The 22,032-nt window shown below is 44.2% G+C and overlaps 1 protein-coding gene across 7 annotated transcripts in view; it reads left to right on the plus strand.

Annotated features, from left to right (window-relative positions):
- NUB1 (negative regulator of ubiquitin like proteins 1) overlaps positions 1-22,032 on the plus strand; it is a gene marked incomplete in the record, with an annotated part of 1,333,835 nt that overhangs the window by 125,126 nt on the left and 1,186,677 nt on the right. Inside the window, 1 exon segment of one of the 7 annotated variants that reach the window (XM_044066901.1) lies at positions 5,942-6,021. 7 annotated transcript variants of the gene reach the window in all.

Genomic DNA, 22,032 nt, shown 5'->3' on the forward strand with positions numbered 1-22,032 from the left:
AGAAATGAGGGCAGTGCTTCTGTCCCTTCAAGCCCTTCACGATTATCTCCCTCAGGGCGTAATTGCTGTTCACTCAGACAACATGTCAGTTGTCTGGAACCTGAACAAACTGGGAGGGACCAGATCCTATCCTCTTTGCAGAGAAGCCATGAGAGTTTGGGAATGGGCAGTCTCGACCAAACGCTTCCTAGTGGCTACTCACATACCGGGCAAGTCCAATGTGATAGCCGACAGATTGAGCAGAACCATCCTCTCTCCTCACGAATGGTCACTGAATATTACAGTGGCTTTTCAGCAAATGGGGAGTTCCGTGTTGCGATCTCTTCGCGACTCCTCTGAATGCAAAGTGCAAAGAGTTCTTCTCCCTAACCCCGGCTCCGGGGAAGAGCCCCATGGACGCATTAGTCCATCCTTGGCCCACCGGCTTGCTTTATGCCTTCCCTCCAGTTCCTCTCCTTCCCAGAGTGATTCAAAAGGCATCTCTCTTGGGGAGCAAAATGATCTTAATTGCTCCTTACTGGCCTCGTCAAGTGTGGTTCCCCTATCTTCGGAGACATGCTCTGGAAGGTCCATGGTTCCTGGATCAGATCCCAGACCTACTTGTTCACCAGTCGGGACTATTCCACCAGTCCCTACACACCTTAAAATTGACGGCTTGGCTCCTCCTCTTCCGACGATAGTCAGGAGTCATACATTGGATCCAGATGTTGTACACATATTATCTTCGGCCCATAAGTCGACTACAAAGAAACTGTATTCTAGCAAATGGAAAAGATTTGCTATTTGGGCTCAACTCCGGGGCCTGGACCCCATTTCTATTCCCGTAGCAGAGGTACTAAAATTTTTGACTTCTCTTTTCAATCAAGGCTCTTCAGTTTCTACCATCAAGGTACAATTGGCAGCAATCTCTAATTTTCATGAATCCATAGACCCACCTTTAATGAGCAACAGATTGTGTAAAACCTTCTTGAAAGGTGCTGCTCTATTAAGACCTCAGATTTCTCATCCTGCACCTCCATGGGATCTCGATATAGTGTTGCGCGCCTTGACTTCTTACCCCTTTGAACCGGCAGCTACATGTGATATAAAGTTCCTATCGTAGAAAACAGCCTTTCTGGTGGCGATTACTTCTGCCAGAAGACTTTCAGAGCTTCAAGCTTTGTCTGTGAAACCCCCGTACTTGGTTTTTCACAAAGATAGAGTATCCCTCAGGCCAAATCCTTCCTTTGTCCCTAAAATTTGTTCTAGTTTCTGCTTACAACAATCGTTAGAGCTTCCAGTTTTTTTCCCAAAATACTCTAACAAAGCGGAGTTCATATTCCACACACTAGATGTCCACAGACCGTTACGTTTTTATTTAGACAGGACCAAACAAACAAGGAAAACAGATCAGTTGTTTGTATCCTTTGCAGATAACAAATTGGGCAAAGCTGTCACAAAGGTCACTATTGCCAAATGGATCAGGGACTGTATTACTCAAGCTTATTTTTATTCTAACAAAGAGCTTACCACCTCTGGCAAGGCTCATTCTACAAGGGCTATGGCTACTTTGATAGCATTTCATTCTAAGCTTGCTATTAGTGACATTTGTGCTGCGGCTACATGGTCTTCCCCGCACACCTTCATTTCCCACTACAAATTAGATGTGGCATCTAGAGGATGAGCTTCATTTGGTTCCACAGTGCTCAGGAGTGTTTTCCAATGAGCCACCCGGGATTTAGGTGCTAGGGACGCTGTCCCATCAGTACAGAATGTAGGCGAGATAGGATCACATAACATCTTTTAGTTATGTACTCACCATAACTTCAGATGTTTGGGATCCATCTCACCTACATTCCTAGTAACCCACCCTCCTTCCCCCTTCCTTGGAGATCAGAGGATATCAGAAGGTCCGAATCCTGTTTCATCTTGAAACATCTAACAATGTTATATAATCAAGTTGTGCATGTGTGCATGAATGCGGACAAACAAGATCTGGAGGATTAGTGGTGGTGCATCCTGGGATAAAGATAGCTCAGCCAATAAGAGGCCTCACTCTATAGCATAAGCTTGCCGAGTCGGAGCCGAGGGATCGGCTCCGAACCCATCAGTACAGAATGTAGGCGAGATGGATCCCAAACATCTGAAGTTATGGTGAGTACATAACTAAAAGTTTTCGTAACTAGCTTTTGAGGATTTTATGAGGGATCTCAGCTTCTTACTGAGGCTGACCAGGGAGTTCCTCCAATCATGGGATTTTACTATCTTTTTTTTTGCAACAGTGTCTTCTGTTGTAGAGTTTGTTTATGGCAGGGGACCACCGGATTGGCTTCCTTTTTTTGGAGGATAACATCTTGGTTCGGTTAGGGATGGCACGATCATGCACTCATGTAAGTGCTTATAAAGTGCATTTGTGTAGGATTTAGCAGTCGTACCTCTATTGTCTGCATGGGTGTCGTGAAGTTTTCCACTTCGTCTTAAGCGTGAAGTTGGCTTTGAAGAAATTTTTACAGTGGTTTCCCTAATGGGGGGTGGGGGCGGGATGTGGATGTCTAGGGTGATTAGCTTGTGGTCGGATCTGACCGAGGAATTGATCTCTGGTGTGGAACACCAGTCGCCCATGTTGGTAATGACAAGGTCTAGGATATTGCTGCCCCTGCTGGGGGTGTGGATAAGTTGATCCAAGGAATGGGAATTTATGAATTCTAGAAAACGTTGGTACATGAGTAGTTTTCCAAGTGAATGCTGGGGTAGTTGAAATCGCCCATTGTTAGGGTGTTGGGTTGTACCCTAATATTTTCCAGTGTATCAAGAAATGAGGAGTGGGAATCCCGGGGCATGGTGGGGGATCTGTAGCAAGCTACAATTTGGATTGTGGTCTTGCCCAGAGTTAATTGTACTTGGATAATCTCACATGCAACTAGCCTAGAGGTGTGGCTATCCTTAAGAAATATGGGCACGCCTCCTCCTTTAGTGTTTAGGTCCAGGTTAGGTGGACGAAAGGTGTGGTATGAATTATAGCCTGGTAATGTAGGGGTGCTGTCTGGGGCCTTGAAGCAGGTCTCTGTCACTGTACAAATGGCAATGTTCTCCATTTTAAAGAGTGCCTCGAGTGAGTGCATTTTGAGGTTTAGACTTTTAGCATTGGGTAGCATTACCCTCAGATTTTGCTTCCTTGTACCTGTTATGGTGGTGAGTTTGTCATTTGAACCTTGCCTAAAAAAGGCACTATAGGGGTGACTAGCCTTAGCCAGTATCCGGTATCCCAAAGGGCGACAGGTGCAGGCTATCTCTGGTGAAGCATTGTGGTTTGTCGATCATGTCATCTCAGGCAGACAGGATACTGAATCCCCTTAAAATGACACCAGAAGGTTAGCTAATTGTTGAAGTCAGTCATTTTGTCCTTGTACTGTGGTATCATTCTGGGTGATGGCAGGATGCTACTCTGGGCTAGGGTCATACCTGCCTGGGCTACAAGATCAGAAAGCTCCTCCATGTCTCTTTTTATGTAGTCTATGGAGGTACATCTCAAGTCATTCACACCAACATGGACAATGACAGAGTCAGGTTTGTACTTGTTGTGGAGTGAACTGAGTGCATGCGTTATGTGGCGGATCCTGGCACCCAACAGGCAACTGACAGTAACTTTCTCCTTGTTTAGTCTAGTGAGTGGAACATCAGTGTGCCTGACTATAGAGTCACCTATGACTAGTTTTGGGTACGTTGCCTTATGAGCTGTGGTAGAGTGGCATCTTGAGTTTGTCGGCTCTGTGTCATTTGGGTTGTGTTGGGGGGTGGAGGTTGCTTGCATTTCTGCTTTGGAGGGCTCTGTTGCTTGGGAAGGGTTTTGAGAGCCTCTGCGGATGTAGGTGTGTGTTTTGTGTTTCTATGTGTGTACTTTGGTGGTGTAGGTTTTGAGGGACTATGTGATGAGTGTGGTATGGTGCAAGTGTTTCCCTTCCCCTCTTGACTGTCTAGTGCAGTCTTTGGTGAAGAGAGTTTGGCTGTATAAGTGCATCTCTCACAGGTTGTAGTGTTGAGGTAACAGGAGAGGGTTGTCTGTGTACATGAGGCAATTGCTGCATTGCCCCAAGATGCCCAGATTCATTAGGTAGACAGGAGAAAACACCGGGAGCTGACCCTTAGACATACCTGGATAGGAGCTTATTTATTAAGTATTAAAAACTGTTTTCCTCTAGACAAGTGAGGAAAGATGAGTGCTGTAGTAATTTGTAGCTTATTTAGTGCTTACAACGAGCTCTGAACAAGTGCTGAGCTCAAAGAAATAGGTTTGAGTGCTAAAACTAAAAAACTGGCTAATTCTAAGGGAAATTTTGAAGAGCAAACTTTATGGTGCTGGGAATAGTTTAACCCTAGCTAAGTAGCGATGCATAAAGTTTATTTATTTATTTATTTATTTTTTAATATAACAGTAGCAAATGAGCAAACTGATTTTAAACAAATTAACCAATAAAAAGCTAAAAACTGAGCCCCGTTCAGCAGTTTTCGATCAGACAAGTTCTAACTGCACACTCCTGCCACTAGGGTGCAGGGAAACCTTCTCCAAAAAAAAAGATGGCCTGGATTAGTGCTCAAGTTATACAAACAGAGCTAGATTCAGCAGGTCTGAATCTAGTCTATGCTACAGCAAACAAGGTGTACCAATTTCAGAAAGAAACAGTTCAAATAAGCATGCACAATAAGCCTTTAACCAGTAACTCTCACCTCAGAATCTACCCTCTCCTCCCACCTTCTTAATGTAAAATAACTGGCCCAAAGCCCAAGTGCTTAAACCAGAACTAATACACTTTTAGAATAACAGACAGTAAGCCTTCAATCAGCAACTCCCAACTAGAAGGATGTAAGCTACCTGATCTGCCACAATTGCAGACCACAAACATTCTTAATGTAAAACAACTGGTCTGAAGCCCAAGTGCTTAAACCAAAGGCTTAGAATAACGGTTACAGTTTAATCAGGCTACTAACGAGCAGTAATAAATGTAGCAGAATAAATGCAATTAAGTACTTTTAAGAGCAGGCAGCAAAAGCAAAATCAAGTAGGAAGAAACACAAATATAGTAAAAGCAGATGAATAAAGTGCAATTTTTTGTAACAGAAAATGAGCAAACTGATTTAAACAAATTACCCGATTAACCAGTAAAAAAGCTCAAAACTGAGCCCTGTTCCAGCAGTCTTCAATCAGACAAGTTCTAACTGCACAGTCCTGCCACTAGGGTGCAGGGGAACCTTCTCAAAAAAAGATGGCCTGAATTAGTGCTCAAGTTGTACAAGCAAAGCTAGAGTCAACAGTTACAATTTAATCAGGCTACTACCAAGCAGTAATAAATGCAGCAGAATAAATACACTTGAGTACTTTTAAGAAAGAGGCAAAAGCAAAATAAAGCAGGAAGAAGCACAAATACAGTAAAAGCAGATGAAAGTGCAATTTATTTTTTAGTGAAATGCAAGGAGAGAGGAAAGAGGAGCAGAAGATAATTTGAAAGTTAAGAACCTAATTGAGTTGGCCTTCTCAAATGTTCTGTCTGTATTTGGCAGAGTAAACACTAGACTGGGAGGAGGGGTGGCCCAGATCAAATTTACAGTAGGAGTGGGCAACTGGAAAGTCACCAACTATAACACCACCACAAGAATAGGGTAGGAGTGAGGGGAAAAAACAGTTTCAGGACAGATGAGAACCAGAAAACAATGCCAGAAAATATATGAAATAATTCAGTCAGGCAAAAAATTGTCACTTTTATGTGTTTTTAATTTTTCGCTAATTAGATGGCCAGATTTTTAGTTGGTTCACTATTGAATTGTTGATGCTTGTAATGCTGAGTGCTGACAAACCAAATTAAAAAGTAAGATTGAAATTGCACAAGAGTGAATATCTAATATCAGTTGTCTCCTTTTTTAACCTTATGTTTTGCAGGGAGGTGATGTGGTGGGGGGGAGGGCAAGCTGCCCACACCCCTGCCAACTTAGGTATACCAGAGAAAACGGAATATTTCGAGAAATGGCCATCTCGAACTTGGACTTGGTGTAAGTAAGTCCATTTATTTGTCCAGTCAATCTCAGCATTGCAGGACTCGCTGAACTGGGTCCCTACATTTTCAGATGACTGACTTTTTAGCTGGATGTGCCTACTTTTCAAGGGCTTTTGTTCCCGTTTTCAGTGTTTGTAGGTTGAGAGGTATGGGGTTTCCATCGCTATTAATCCATTCTGTGTGCCTAAAGCCAAGTTGGAGATTACAGTGAAAAGAAGATTCAGCTTTGTTTTATTATCAGCTCCAGAACTCTGGGAGTGTCTGTCACCATAAGAAACATGGCAGACAGCTTGGAATTTAAGTTGATATGATGTGTTTTGAAGGGGGTTTTTGAAGCAGGGAGGAGCAATTTATTTATTTGCACCAAACAAGTTGGGTGTTCCAGCAGGGAACCAACCATTTCCACTGTTGACACGTTTTGTCTTTTCTTGTGAAGAGATTGGCAAGCTTTTGCAGGCTCTGATTAGATCTTATTCTTTTAGGTGGGTAGTTGCTTACACAGCTTTATCCTAATGATGGTGTCAACAGGAGATATTTGTGAGAGATACTTGGTCTTTAATTCATCTTTTTTAGCAAGCATTAAAAGATGAAATTTTAGTCAAAGGACAGGTGTGGATGTCCTTCAAGAATGCAACTGCAGTCCTGACATATGGGTTGTCCTGCCTCAGGCAGCCCTGTGGTCGGCCAGATTCCAAAGTCTGGGTCCGGCATCGGCTGATGTCGCCTCCTCCCCGACGTCAGAGCGGCTGGGTTATAAAACCATCAGTCGACGCCATCTTCTTTAGTCTTTCTTGCCGCGCGGTGCCCGAAGCAGAAGCAGTTCGCAAGTGCCGGTCGGCCAGCTCCTGTGTTTTCAGATACCGAAGTCATCAAAAAGCTAAGTACCCCATTGGGGAACCTTTTCTTGCCTCAGCCGATGTCAGATAAAACTGCAAAAGTTAATAATTGCTTGTCTTGTGGTAAACAAATACCTCATAAGGACTTCCATTCTTTCTGCCTTCCCTGCCTCGGCCCAGACCACGACGTCTCGGCCTGTGCTGCCTGTGCTTGCTTCAATAAGCGCACACTTAGGCGCCGGGCAGAATTTGCTGTAGACTTTTTTGGGGAAAATTACTCCTATATCATGCCGTCGGAACTACCGACAGCACATACTTCCAAAAAACGGAAGGACCGGGACCGACATTCGTGGGCCGCGACTTCACCGACACCACGCTAAAGCCTACCGCGAGTGCATCGGTCTCTTCGGAGGCGGTAATTCAACCGCTCCAGGCCGACGACACCGCTTTACCGCACACTTCGGTCCCGGAGGCTACCCCGGTGCCGGTTGTTGATTTTTCCTCCCGAAACCGAAGCCCTAGATTTGCCGGACACCATACCGATGGACAAAGTTACTCCAGCACGTGGGGCAGCTAGGTCTCCTGTGTCTATGTCCATCAAGGCCTACACACGTGCTAAGGCTGCCAGCCAGGCTAAGTCTCACCCTCCTAAATCTGTTTCACAGGGTCCCACTTCTGATGAACAGATCATGACTTTAGCTGCAGATCTAATTTCTTTAATCAGGGGCTCTCAGTCTCATCCAGACAGAGGTTCTCAGCCGCCTTCAGACAAAAGGCCTAGGGTTGAGCAGGCAGATACCCTTTCCTCAGATGAATCCTCTGGTGAGTCAGCCCATTCAGATTCCCAGGAAGAATCTTTCCCGGCCTACGAGGATTCTGATGCTGATGAATCCATTCCCTCTGCCTCTCCTCCTGAGGATATTTCTTTCGGGGAAATTCTCCACTCCATGAAAGAGCATTTTCAGTGGCAGGGCCAGGATTTCTCCGACTCCAGGAAAAGGCTTCGGACTTTCCTTAAGTTACCCCAGCACAGGCCTTTACCTATACCCCCAGTGTTAGATGTATTGGATGATGTGTTCTCAGACTCCAGTACTTCTCCTGATTCTCTCCCTCCTGCTCCTGTCAAGCCAGACAGATATTACAGGGTTCCTGAAACTCATAAACATCTCTTTAAGGCCCACTCTGTTGATCTAGAAACTATTTCTCAGGGGCCCAAAGGAGTGGCCACTTCCACGGCCAATAATCCTTTGCTCGCAGACAGGGAATCTAGGTCCCTGGAGAGGTGGGGTAAAAAAGTTTATACCTCATCCACCCTTGCCATGAGGGCACTTAACTGTCTTTTTCATATGTTTCAGTGTCAGGATTTCTTGATGGATGATTTACAGAAAAAGTTAGCCTCTCCTGAGCCTTTAGATAGAAAGGCCTTGCAGGATTTGGTTCATAATACTCAGCAGGTTAGCAATCATTTTCTTCAGTGTGGTTATGATGCATTGGAAGCTTCATGTAGGGCAGCTATGACAGGGGCCATATGAGACATGCTTGGTTGAAAGAACAGACATTGCCAGATCATGTTAAAGTAAAGCTTCTAGATGCACCTCTGGAAAAAGACAAGCTATTTGGTGCTAATGCACAGGGTGTGTTGAAATCAATTGAGGAAAAGGCTAAATCAGTACAAACCGTCAAAGATTTCCTCCAGGTTCAGCCACCAAGGTTCAGCAGGAATTGGCCTTCAAAGAATTGGTTCTTTCCAGACACTGACAAGTTCCAAAGGGGAAAAAACAGGCGTGCTCGAGGTAGAGGGCAATACCGAGGCTCCTACAGGGACCGCCAATGGCAACCAACTAATCAGAGAAGTGGTGCAGGGACTTCTACTGCTCCACAGGGACAATCACAATGACTTGACTTTGACACCGCCGACCAAGGCTCAAAGAGAAGCACTTTTAGGCAGAAAATTATCTTTATTTTCAAAAAATTGGCACGTTTTTACAAAGGACAAATGGATTTTGGACATAATAGACAAAGGTTACAGGTTCCACTTCCATACCTTACCAACAAGACAAGGCATGCAAAACCTGCCACAAAATCAAAGGGCAGAGGCACTCATACAAGTTTCAAAGCTGCTACAAATCAAAGCAATAGAAAAGGTTCCTCCTCAGGAACAAGGCCAGGGATTCTACTCAAGACTGTTCCCTGTTCCAAGAAAAGAAAAGCAATGGAGACCTATACTGGACTTGTCCGCTCTAAACACTTTTCTCATTGTGCCAAAATTCAAAATGCTGACGTTACAGCAACTTCTTCCCATGCTGGGCAAGGGGTCTTGGCTGGTTACTCTGGACCTCAAGAAGGCATACCTGCATGTCCCAATCAGACACAGCTGCAGAAGATCCCTCAGATTTCTTGCAGGGTCAGAGCATTATCAATTCTCAGCATTGCCTTTTGGCTTATCTACTGCACCCAGAGTAGTCACAAAATGCCTGGCATCAGTAATTGCACATTGCAGACTTCAGGGGGATACAAATATACCCTTACCTGGACGACTGCCTTGTACAAGCGGACAGCAAGCAAGCCTTGATAAGAAACTTGGACTATGTCATTCACTTACTACAGGCTTTGGGATACACAGTCAACATTCAAAAATCACGACTACTGCCATCCCAACAAATAATTTTTCTAGGAGCCAAACTGGACACAAACTCACAAATGGCTTTCCTTACAGAAGAAAGACAAGAACAATTACCAGATTACTTCAAAAGCCTAGCAAAGCACACCCACATGACTGCAAGGAAAATCCTGCAGGCCCTGGGTTTCATGGCATCTTGGATTCTTCTGATTCCACTGGCAAGACTACACATGGGAAAACTACCATGGTACCTAAAAAGTTTATGGTCTCAACACAGCCACAACTTAGAAGCAATTATTCCACTCATTCCATGTCTACAAAAGGAATTTTTGTGGTGGGCACAAGCAAGCCAACTGAACAAAGGCATGTCTTTCAACAAACCTCAAGCAAGCCAAACCATTGCAACAGACGCCTCAGATCATGGATGGGGGGTGCACATGGAGGGCAGATGCATTCAAGGGCAATGGGCCCCCCGGGAATTGCATCTGCACATCAATCAAAAAGAGATGTTGGCAGTGATTCATGCAATCGAGGCCTTCGGAAAATTTCTTCAGCAAGGTCATCTGCTAATAAAGACAGACAACACCACTGTTATGTGGTACATAAACAAACAGGGAGGCACCCATTCTTACCCCCTCTGCAGACTAACAATGGCTCTTTGGGAAAAGTCCCTGAAACTGAACATACAGTTGCAATCCCAGTTTGTCCCAGGCAAGGACAATGTTCTGGCGGACAGTCTAAGCAGAAACATTATGGACCCACACGAATGGATGTTGCATCCAGACATTTTTTCACAAATAACTCATGCATGGGGAAGGCCGGACATAGATCTCTTTGCCTCACACCTCAATCATCTGAAGAAGAAGTTCTGCTCAAGGACACACCATCCTCAAGCCTGGAGAATGGATGCTCTCTCCTGGAATTCTCTAACAATCTATGCATTCCCACCTCTACCATTAATGACCAAGGTGTTACTGAAGATCAAAGCAGAACAACCAAAAGGCATTTTGATAGCTCCAGACTGGCCAAGACAGCACTGGTATCCATTACTAAGGAGCATAACTCGCACCAAGCCGTGGCTCCTGCCTCAATGGCCTCTGCTTATAACTCAGCACAATTACAGGACTGTTCATCCCAACCTGCAAACATTGCAACTGACAGCTTGGAGGGTTCCATGACTTCTCCCCATATCTCTCTCTCCAAAAAAGTTCAAGAGATCTTACTGGAAGCTCGCAGGCCTTCCACCAGAAAAATTTATTCAGCCAAATGGAAGAGATTCAACATCTGGAATGCCAACAAGGGTCAGGATGCATCAGTAATGAGCATCCCACAGATACTAGAATACTTGGCAGAAATGCTTCACAATGGCCTTTCATATTCTTCCATAAAAATACACGCTTCAGCAATTTCAGCAAAATACAACTGTGATCCACCTGTGTTTTCACATCCTTTGCCAAGACAGTTTCTAAGAGGGATAAAGAATATCAAACCTCCAAGAAAACCACCAGTGCCTGCATGGGACCTCAACTTCGTCTTGGAAAAATTAACTCTTCCTCCATTTGAGCCAGCAGCATCTTCAGAATTGCAATTTCTCTCCTGGAAAACAGTTTTCCTGTTGGCAATTACTTCAGCAAGAAGAGTCTCGGAGATACAGGTCCTCATGGCAGTACCTCCATTTCTCATTTTCCATCAGGACAGAGTCTCTTTAAGAATCAATCCTTCATTCATGCCAAAAGTAATATCCAGGGTTTCTCTAAATCAAGCTATTCACCTGCCTACTTTCTTTCCCAATCCTCAAAATAAAGGAGAAAAACTTCTGCACACTTTGGACATCCACAGGCAATTGCGCTACTACTTGGACAGAACAAAGGCCAACAGAAAGTCTGACCAACTATTTGTAGCTTACGCTGCTGGAGTACAAGGAAAGGCAATTTCCAAACAGTTTCAAAATGGATTGGAAACTGCATCAGATTCTGCTACTCTTTCCATGGAAAAGGTGTGCCAGCCAATATCAGGCCACACTCCAACAGAGCTACAGCCACCTCCACAGCCTTTCTAAGAGGGGTGGCTACAAAGGACATTCTAGAAGCTGCTACATGGAGCTCCGTGCATACATTTTCCAAACATTACAACCTGCCTTTATATTCCAGATCCCGAGCAGGCTTTGCTTCTGCAGTCCTGCAGGGCATTTTAGCTACACCATCCTTATCTTAGATCCTACCACCCCCAGCTTGGCTATGGTATTCAACCCGTATGTCAGGGCTGCAGTTGCATTCTTGAAGCACATAGTATAGTTTTGTACCTACCATAAATGTAGATGTCCGATAGATATGCAACTGCAGTCAGGTTTTCCCCTCCCTCCTTCCCCTCTCTAATTTTCTTTTTTGGGTCCACTCCCCCTTTTTCAAATTAGCTGGGGATATCTGTTACGGTGTATCTGTTTATTACTGTTGTGCATGTCTGGAATTTTTATCCATTCTCTAAATTTAGCCTTCCTTGGAGGGCACCTGGCATCTGGGGCAAGAAAGACTGAAGAAGATGGCGTCGGCTGATGCTTTTATACCCCAGCCGCTCTGACGGGGAGGAGGCGACATCAGCCGACGCCGGACCCAGACTTTGGAATCCGGCCGACCGAAGGGCTGCCTGAGGCAGGACAACCCATATATCAGGACTGCAGTTGCATATCTATTGGACATCTACATTTATGGTAGGTACAAAACTGTACTTTCTGCCACAACTAGATGTTCATCGCGTTTCACTGTTGCAGTCATCACTGTAGGGTTCTTCCTGCCGGCAGGCAGACCTCGGTCGGCCAGAATCCCAAAGTCTGGGTCCAGCGTCGGCTGTGTACTCCTCCTCCCTGACGTCAGTGCGCCAGGGGTACAAAGCTCCCAGCCGTCCCATGCTCTCCAGTCTTTCTTGCCACGCGGTGGAAGCAGTTCGCAAGTGCCGGTTGGCTGACTCCTGTTATTTTTGGAAATTCAAACCGAAGACATTCTTCTTTTCAAAGCTAAGTACCCCGTTGGGGAAACTTTTTTTTCTTGCTCCAGTCCGATGTTAGAAAAAGTTAATTGTATTTCATGTGGGAAGCAAATACCTCATAAGGATTTTCATTCTTACTGTATTCCTTGCCTAGGCCCTGACCACGACATAGCTAGTTGTCAGTTTTCTGCTAGATTTAATCAACGTACTATTAAACGGAGATATGATTTTGCCTTTCATTACTTTGGGAGGTGATTTAATTATAACATGTCGTCGGACACGCTGCCGACAACCGGAGTTCATAAAAGGCGCAAGGATAAAGATAGGCCTCTGAGGTCCAAATCAGATGACAGTTTACAGTTAGAGCCAGCTGCCTGTTCGGCCGTCGTCAGTGAGGCGCTTTCGCAGCCCCTGTCGGCCATTTCAGAACCGCTTGCCGATACGGACTCCCACGAGGAGCCAACTAGGCCTTCGGATATTCCAGGTGCAGGACCTTCAGATAATGCTCCCTTGGATGGGTCCTGAGCCGTTGTGCAGGTACCGGCTTCCGAGGGGGTTTTCAGGCCTACGCAGCTTCAGGTAAAGGCAAAGGCAAAGACTCCTTCTTCTAAAACAAAGACTCAAGCCCAGGCCTCCCCTGATCCGGGACCTAAATCTCAAAAACAAATGCTTAAAATGGCTGAGGACTTGCTAACTATGATTAGGGGTTCCCATCCCCCTCCAGACAAAAGGCCAAGACAAGAATTGGATTATGAATCCTCTGATCAGGTATCTATCTCTTCAGTGTCTTCCTGTGAACAGGATTATACTTTTCCTCCTTATGAGGATTCTGATGCTGAAGAATCCATTCCTTCAGCTTCTCCTCCTGAAGATTACTCTTTTGGGGAAACTTTACATGACATGAGGGAACATTTTCACTGGGAAGGCAGGAATACTCTGAATCTAAGAGAAGGCTTAGGGATTTCATTCTTCTTCCCCAACACAGACCCCTGGCTATACCTCCTATTTTGGATATTGTGGATGATGTCTTTACTGAGTCTAATTTAACCCCTGACTCCTTTCCTCCGGCCCCTGCTAAGCCTGATAGATATTAGAGTCCCTGACTCTCACCAGTTTCTATTTAAAAATCCTACTGCTGATCCAGAAACCATTTCTCAGGGTCCTAAGGGTGTTAAGGCCGCCACTGCTAAGAACCCTATTCCGTCAGATAAGGATTCTAGAGCTTTGGAGAGATGGGGCAAAAAAGTGTACACTTCTGCTACTTTATCTATTAGAGCTTTGAATTGTCAATTTCATATGTTGAAATATCAGCAATACCTTTTGTCTGTTATGAAACAAATGTGTACCATTTCTGCATTGGTAGACAAGGAATTACAAGATTTGATGCATGCTACTGAGCAGGTGGGGAAACCTACCTTACACTGTGGTTTTGATGCTTTGGAGGCCTCTTGCAGGGCGGCAGCCACTGGCACGGTCATTAGAAGGCATGCTTGGTTAAAGGAACAAAATTTGCCTGATTAAGTAAAAGCAAAATTACTGGATGCTCCTGTTCAACATAATGTTCTGTTTGGGTCTAAGGCTGAAGAGGTTATAAAGAAAATGGAGGATAAGGCAAAATCCATGCAAACGGTTAAGGATTTCTTAAAAGTTCAGCCTCCTAGATTTAGCAGAAATTGGACAGCTAAGAATTGGTCCTTTCCCAGCTCGGACAGGCCTCAGAGGGGTAGATATAGGTGCCCCAGAGGGGAGGGCCCAAGCACAGACCTCATATAGGCCTAGGCAGTGGAGTGCTTCCACCCCCAGGGGTGGAAAAGATAGGTCTCAACCTTATAGGAAACGGGCTCAATGACTCCCCCTGCATGGCTCCAGGAATCTCTCTCCTGGATGCTCCTCTGGAAGGAAAACTTTCTCTTTTTCACTGAAATTGGACTTGCATAACCCAAGACAAGTGAGTTCTGGATGTAGTTTTAAGAGGTTACAAATTCCATTTTCACACCTTGCCAAAACCAAACAGATGGCCAGACCTACCAAAAACTCAATGGGTGGAGGCATTAAAACAGGTGAGGTCCCTCATGGCTATGAGAGCCATAGAATTGGTTCCAAATTCAGAGACTGGACAAGGCTTTTATTCAAGACTCTTTCTAGTTCCCAGAAAGCAAAATACTTGGAGACCCATCCTGGATCTGTCAGTCTTAAATACTTTCCTGGAGATACCAAAGTTCAAGATGCTTAGTCTGCAGCAGCTCCTGCCAATGTTGAGCAAAAATGCATGGATGGTGACATTGGACTTAAAGGAGGCTTACCAGGCTTACCTATACATTCCTATCGGACAGGAGTGCAGAAGATGCCTCCGGTTCAAGGCAGGCTCGAAACATTACCAATTCTCTGCGCTGCCCTTTGGCTTATCTACTGCACCCAGGGTCTTTACCAAGTGCCTGGCACCATAGTAGCTTACTGCAGACTCAAGGGAATTCAAATTTACCCTTATCTGGACGACTGCCTTATTCAAGCAGACAGCAAGGACATCTTACTCCAGCACCTGGAATTTGTTCAGAATCTACTCAAGTGCCTGGGATTCACTGTGAACGTAAAAAAGTCAAATTTGACACCCACTCAACAGATAACTTTCCTGGGTGCTCTTTTAAGCACTACAACCCAGATGGCATTCCTGATGCCAGAAAAACAACTTCAGCTGGCTTCAACTTTCAAAAGTCTGGCGTTAATGTCTCCGCTAACTGCAAGGAAATTCCTGCAGGCTTTGGGTTACATGGCTTCCTGCATCCTACTCATACCATATGCAAGACTGCATATGAGGAAGATACAATGGTACCTAAAAAGCGTATGGTCCCAGCATTGTCACTGTCTGGAAACAGTGATTGCTGTCTTGCCTTGCCTGCAAAAGGAATTTCATTGGTGGGCCACGGCATGTCTTCAAAACAAAGGGAAAGCCTTAAGTCTACCTCCAGCCAACCAAGTGATAACCACGGATGCCTCGGATTATGCATGGGGAGCCCACTTGCAGGGGAAAGGCCTTCAAGGTTTTTGGACAGAGGATCAGAAGCATCTACATATCAATTTAAAAGAGATGTTGGCTGTACAGAATGCCCTCATGGCTTTCAGGGATCTTTTACAGCCAGGGCAGCTACCGATATGGATGGACAACACCACAGTTATGTGGTACATAAACAAGCAGGGGGGTTCACACTCCTACCCCCTTTGCAGACTAGCCATGACTCATGGAACACAGCACTAGCTTGCAAAGTGGATCTACAAGCTCAATTCCTGCCAGGGAAACAAAACACTCTGGCAGACAGCCTGAGCAGGAATCTGTCAGACCCACACGAGTGGATGCTAGACACCCAAATATTCAAGATGATTACAGAAGCCTGGGGTTGCCCAGACATAGATCTATTTGTATCTCCCCACAACTACCAGTTACAGACTTTTTGCACAAGGACCTATTACAAGCTAGCATGGAAAGTGGATGCTCTCTCATTCAGTTGGAGGAACCTCTCTGGGTATGCCTTCCCACCACCACCTCTCCTACCAAGGGTGTTATTAAAAATAAAACAGGACAAACCAAAGATGATCTTACTGGCTCCGAATTGGCCTCGACAATTTTCGTACTCAACACTGATAAATCTATCCCAGGAACCTCCTTGGATTCTATCTCAGATTCCAAATCTTTTGTCTCAACATCAGGGCCAGGTCCTGCACCCTCATATCAAAACTCTCAGCCTGGCAGCCTGACGTATTCAGGGTCTATAATTTAATCCTTCCCTTTCCAAACAGGTTACGGATGTCCTCTTAGAAGCCAGAAGGCCTAGCACTAGGAAATCTTATGCAGGAAAATGGAAGAGATTTTGCACCTAGATGCAGGCTCAGGAATCGGATCCTCACATTCCAAATATTCCATTGATTCTACATTACCTAACAGATGTGTTGCATAAGGGTTTATCTTTTTCTTCCATAAAAATACATGCCTCAGCTATCTCTGCACATTATAATACAGATCCTCCAATTTTTTTCACATCCACTTCTGAAACAATATCTCAGAGGAGCAAAGAATTTAAGGCCCCCTAGGACTCCACCCATTCCTGTTTGGGACATCAATTATGTACTGGAAATGCTTACTCTGCCACCTTTTGAGCCTGCTGCCGCATCCGATATAAAGTATTTATCATGGGAGACTGTTATCCTACTAGCTTTAACTTCAGCCAGGAGAGTCTCGGAGTTGCAAGCACTCATGGCTGTGGAACCTTGCATTATTTTTCATCAAGACAGGGTTTCTTTGAGGACTAACCCTACTTTCATGCCTAAAGTGGTTTCTAAAGTGGCTTTAAACCAAACTGTTCACCTGCCAACTTTTTCCCTAATCCACAAAATAAGGGGGAGAGGATCTTGCATTCTTTGGATGTACACAGGCAGCTTCACTTTTACCTAGACAGAACCAAGGATATCAGGAAAACAGAACAACTGTTTGTTTCTTATGCAGCAAATTCTCAAGGCAAAGCTATTTCAAAACGGACCATTTCTAAATGGATTGCTCATGGAATCAGATTTTGTTACTCTCATCATGGAAAGCAAATCCCTGGAAAAATTAGGACTCACTCTACCAGAGTTGCTGCTACTTCAGCTGCCTTTCTCAGGGGAGTCCCCACCAAAGATATTTTGGAAGCTGCAACTTGGAGTTCAGTGCATACTTTCTCTAAGCACTATAATCTCCGTCTTTATTCTAAATCTAGGGCAGGCTTTACTTCTGCAGTCTTGCAAGGCCTTCTAGCCGACCCTTCTACTCTATAACCACCACCCTTTATCTCAGCTGTGGGATTCAACCCTACAGTGATCACTGCAACAGTGAAACACGATGAACATAGTACAGTTGTGTACACTTACCATAAATGTAGATGTTAGAGTGTCTTCATTGTTGCAGTCTGGGTTACCCACCCTCCTGTCCCCCCCTTATACTTTTATTGGTGTGGTTCCCTGCTTCACCCTTCTTCTGAGGTGTATTTGCTACAGGGTATGGGGTTTGTTGTATGTTACATTTTTGTTTTAATTTTAGCCTTTATTTTTGGGCACCTGACATCTGGGGCAAGAAAAACTGGAGAACATGGCATCGGCTGGGAGCTTTGTACCCCTGGCGCACTGACGTCAGGGAGGATGAGTACACAGCTGACGCTGGACCCAGACATTGGGATTCTGGCCGACCGAGGGCTGCCTGCCGGCAGGAAGAACCGTACAGTGATGACTGCAACAGTGAAGACACTCGAACATCTACATTTATGGTAAGTGTACACAACTGTACTTTTTGCCACTTGAATGTTCTGGATCATTATGAATACTTCTTAGTCCATTGTTCCAGTTTTTATCTAAGCGCAGGCAGCTAGCAATTGTACTGCTTTTTCAGTCCTAAAACTGTAAAATGCCCTTTCCTATAGCTGTATGCATCACTATGCCCCTAATATTCTCTGTTACTGCCAAAGCAGACTGCTGCCTCCCTACCTTCACCAGTCATATAAAAATAGAGCTGAAAAAAAGCAAAAATTAATAATAAAAAAAAAAAAAAAAAAAAAAAAAGTGCATTCAGATTTTAATTCTGAAATGGAAGAAACTTTTCTAATGATTGAATCATATAGACGGGAAAATCTTTAGCATTACTTTACAGAGCTCACAACACATTGCCAGCTAAGACTGAGGAGCTGGGCATGGACAGCCCTGGTATGCCAGCCATACTGGAGTTTAGTAGGGTGCTAGTATGCCAGCCATGCTGGAGGATAGCTGGGTACTAGCATGGCTGTTTTTTTTCCAGTTTGTTGCCACATTATGTCAGCAACACTGCACCAAGCAGGACCTCACATGTTGAAAATTAACCTTGTGGTTTATTTGCTGCATGACATTGAGGGATGAAGCCCTGAGTGTGTCATAGCCAACTTAGCCCTATTGGAGGGACCAGTAGGAAGGAGAGGAATGGAGAGCCATAACCTCCTTCATCAAGCAGATGGTCCACAGCCTCCATTGGAAATTCATTCATTAGTGAGAGATGTGAGCAGGCTGCGTCTGTCTGGGGGATATGTCACTCATGGAAGCAGCTGATTGCTCTGTTTTGTAACTATTGCATTTCTTGCACTTGAGTGCTTACATGGTACATCAGGGCATTTAAAAATGTGACAGGCTTGGTGATGGTAGCACTACAGTTTGTTCTTGCTTCATAGTGGATGAATTGGCAGAATTACAGCAATCCGACAGACTGTTGGCAGACCCTGAGCGGGGTACTACTGAAGGATGGGATGGAGATCACATAGCTGTATAGACTTTAAGCTTTCTTATCAGCAGGGTCTGATAGCCTTCTAAGCATACCTCTCAACCATACCAAATTACTCAGTTTTAGCCGAGTTTTGGGCTCCAAATGAAGGGGTGCCACGATTCCCAAGTGGCACACCTTCATTTCCGATTATTTTTTTTATTTTTCTTAATTATTTCGAATGTTGCACTGTTGGAGCTGAAGGTTGATGTCAGCTCCGTCAGGGCCATCAGCCAGTCGGAATTGAGTTCCTTGAGCTCACGTCGTCCTTTCTGGTTGCAAATGCGAGCGGGAAGCGGCACTCATTTTGGGCTGTATTAGCAGCAGTCAAGAGCGAGCAGGAAAGTTAGCATTTTGGATTTATTAGCAGCAGCCAGGCCAGAAAATGCACTTGTTTTATCGAAAGGGTTTGGATTTATTACTGGGCAATGGGAGCAGGACATGTTTGGATTTATTTTGTTCATTTCATGGAGTTATTGCATGAGAAGGGCAGGTTTGTTCTCCAGTAAGGTGTGTGTGTGTGTGTGTGTGTGTGTGTGTGTGTGTGTGTGTGTGTGTGTGTGTGTGTGTGTGTGTGTGTGCGTGTGTCTTGCCCCCATGTAATACACCTGGTGGCTAGCAGTATTCAGGCTCAAACTCTGTACCTTTTGTACAGGGTAAAACAAACCTAAAGTCCCTAGCCACCACCATTTTGGAGCTTTGTCTAGACTTTTTTATGCTAAAAGTTGAGAGCTAAGCCTATGGTGAGAAGTGAACAAAAGTTGTGTTCTCCCATTATTGGCTTTGTTTTTTTGTACTAGAGAGCTATGGTGAGTGAGAAGTGAGAACTGAATTTGTAGTCCCCCATTATTGTCTTTGTCCAGGTTTCTTGTGGTAAGAGACTTGCCAGTGAAATGCATGGTGGTAACACAACATTTTACTCTAGCAACTTTCCAAAATTATGCAAACAGTGTTTAAAATGTGTCCCTGGTAAGTCCCTAGTCACCACCACTTTTGAGCTTTGTCCAGATTTTTGTTATAAGAGTTGAGAGCTATGGTGAGAAGTGAGAACTGAATTTGTATTCCCCCATTAGTGGCATTGTTTGTCCAGGTTTTTTGTGCTAAGAGGTTGAGAGCTATGGGGAGAAGTGAGAACTGAATTCACTAAATGATAGTCATTAGGTTTCAGTCTTCCTTTTCTCAGGAAACTGCTGATATGGCATAGTGGTATGTTGCTGTGACTGTAGTGCATATGGTCCTGGGTTCAAGACTTGCCAGTGACATGCATGGTGGTAACCCATTTTATTTTAGCAACTTTCCAAAATTATTCAAGCAATGTTTAAAATGTGTCCCTGGTTTTTGACCTTTTGCCCCCCCCCCCCCCGAAAAAAAAACTGAAGTTGAAAATAAGTGTGAGAAGCTGTGCAAGATGTCTATGGCTTACACTACTGTCATTCTATTTATAGTGTGGGTGTGGAAGTAGACTTTTATGATGGAAATGTTCTGAATTGGGCAGTTTTGTCATTATTGGTTCATGCCTTTTGTTTTATTGCCTATAGTACAGCCTAATGGAAAAATGTTCAAACAAATTTAAAATGTGCTCTGTCTAAAAAATATGCTGCATTATACAAGGATTGTAACTTAATAAAGTCACAAAGGTGCATCAAAGAAAAGAACACTGGTATGTTTCTTATTTTTTGTGCAAGAGGCCAATGATTTGAAAACAGCCCAAAGGTAATCTTTATCCACCACTGGCCAGATGCATTTTCTTTGGATGTGGTGTGTGGGTTTCAGTCTATTTTCATTGTGAGACAGTATTGCTTTGTTTAGGAGATGTCTGTTAGTGTTTATGCATTGTTGTGCTGCAAAATGTAAAAATAAAATCCAAATCATTGTAGAAGTAAAGCAGTATGCACACATTTAGTGTTTATGGTAAATGGGGAGAAATCGCCAGGTAATGGGACATTGGAATGACTGCAGGGGGGACTCTCATGCCATATTTTGGTTGTCTGTTCTTCAGTTTGCATTTGAAAGTTGGTATCCCACAATTCCATTGGAGTGGGTGGGGTTATGTAGTTATGTACGCAAATTAGATGTTAATCAGCGTACAGATTTGTACCTATTTTTCATGGGCCTTGTTCAGATTTTTGCTGTTTCCAGGTTGAGAGGTATGCTCCTAAGATAGGGACCAGAGAGTTTTTGGTCCCATTTCTTGTAGTGCTTTAAGAAGTACTGTAAGCCTAGCCTCATTTTGTTTGTCTGAACAGAATTTTATATTTGCCGAAGTTGTATTAAGACTGACCCTTTTGACTTGCGTGTTGCTACCTGCAGATTCTGTTGTTCTACTAGGAGACTTCAGTGCTCATGTAGGAAATTATGGAATCCCTTGGAGGAGCCTGGTTAAGAGAAATGTCTGTTCTGATCTGAATCGAGGGGTGAACAGCTTTTGTACCTTTATGCAAGTATTGGACATATCTTCTTCTGAGGAGGCAGCTCCAGATGCAAATGGTGGAACTGGATCCTTTTTAGTAGATGAGGTTGGCGAGGTATTTAAACAGTTCTGCTGTGTCAGGACTGTGGGAGTGGAAGCAATTTTGACAGAACTTGCTCATGGTGTTGGGAACTGTTGTGTTCCACTTGACGACCCTTTTCAGTGTTGAATGATAGAAGGCTGGGACAGTACACTTGCACTGGCAAATTTTGATAGTGGTTCCCATCTTCAGAAGGAGGGTCAGAAAAGTGAGATTGTTATAATCACTGCTGCAGTAGCTTTACCTGTGTGGGTTATATCCTGCAAGGGTGTGTCTGCTGACTAGTCTCCCAAAGCCTTGGGTTCTTTCCACATATTTCCAGGCAGTTGATTGCACAAGCTCATAAATGGTGAAAACCAGCAGGCTGGATGCAAAAAAGCTTCAGTACCTTTCTTGTTGCCCTTACAATGTGCTGCTATTACGGGCTTTGGAAGATCGGTCTGCCTACAATCATCAATCCATTGCCGGGCAGTTAAATTTCCTCCAGGGAACACCTTCCATGCTATTTTTTCTGAAAAATATATTGTATATGAGAGGTTACTGATTTTTATTGACTTGTGTGTTTAATGAGTTGTCACACGATCTGTTGATCTGAGTAACTTATTTTAATTGTGGAGGCACTTGTGTTGATTTGATAGGATTTATTGGGGGCAAGTATGTTTTGGGAGTTTGAATGTGTTTTGTGTCTGTTAATACTTTTGACAACTTGCCCATCATTGACATGACCTAGCTGGGAATCCGTCTCTGTTTTCAG

This window comes from Protopterus annectens, chromosome 3.part1 (assembly GCF_019279795.1).
Source record: "Protopterus annectens isolate FY-2018-M chromosome 3.part1, PAN1.0, whole genome shotgun sequence".
Classification (NCBI taxonomy): Eukaryota; Metazoa; Chordata; order Ceratodontiformes; family Protopteridae; genus Protopterus; species Protopterus annectens.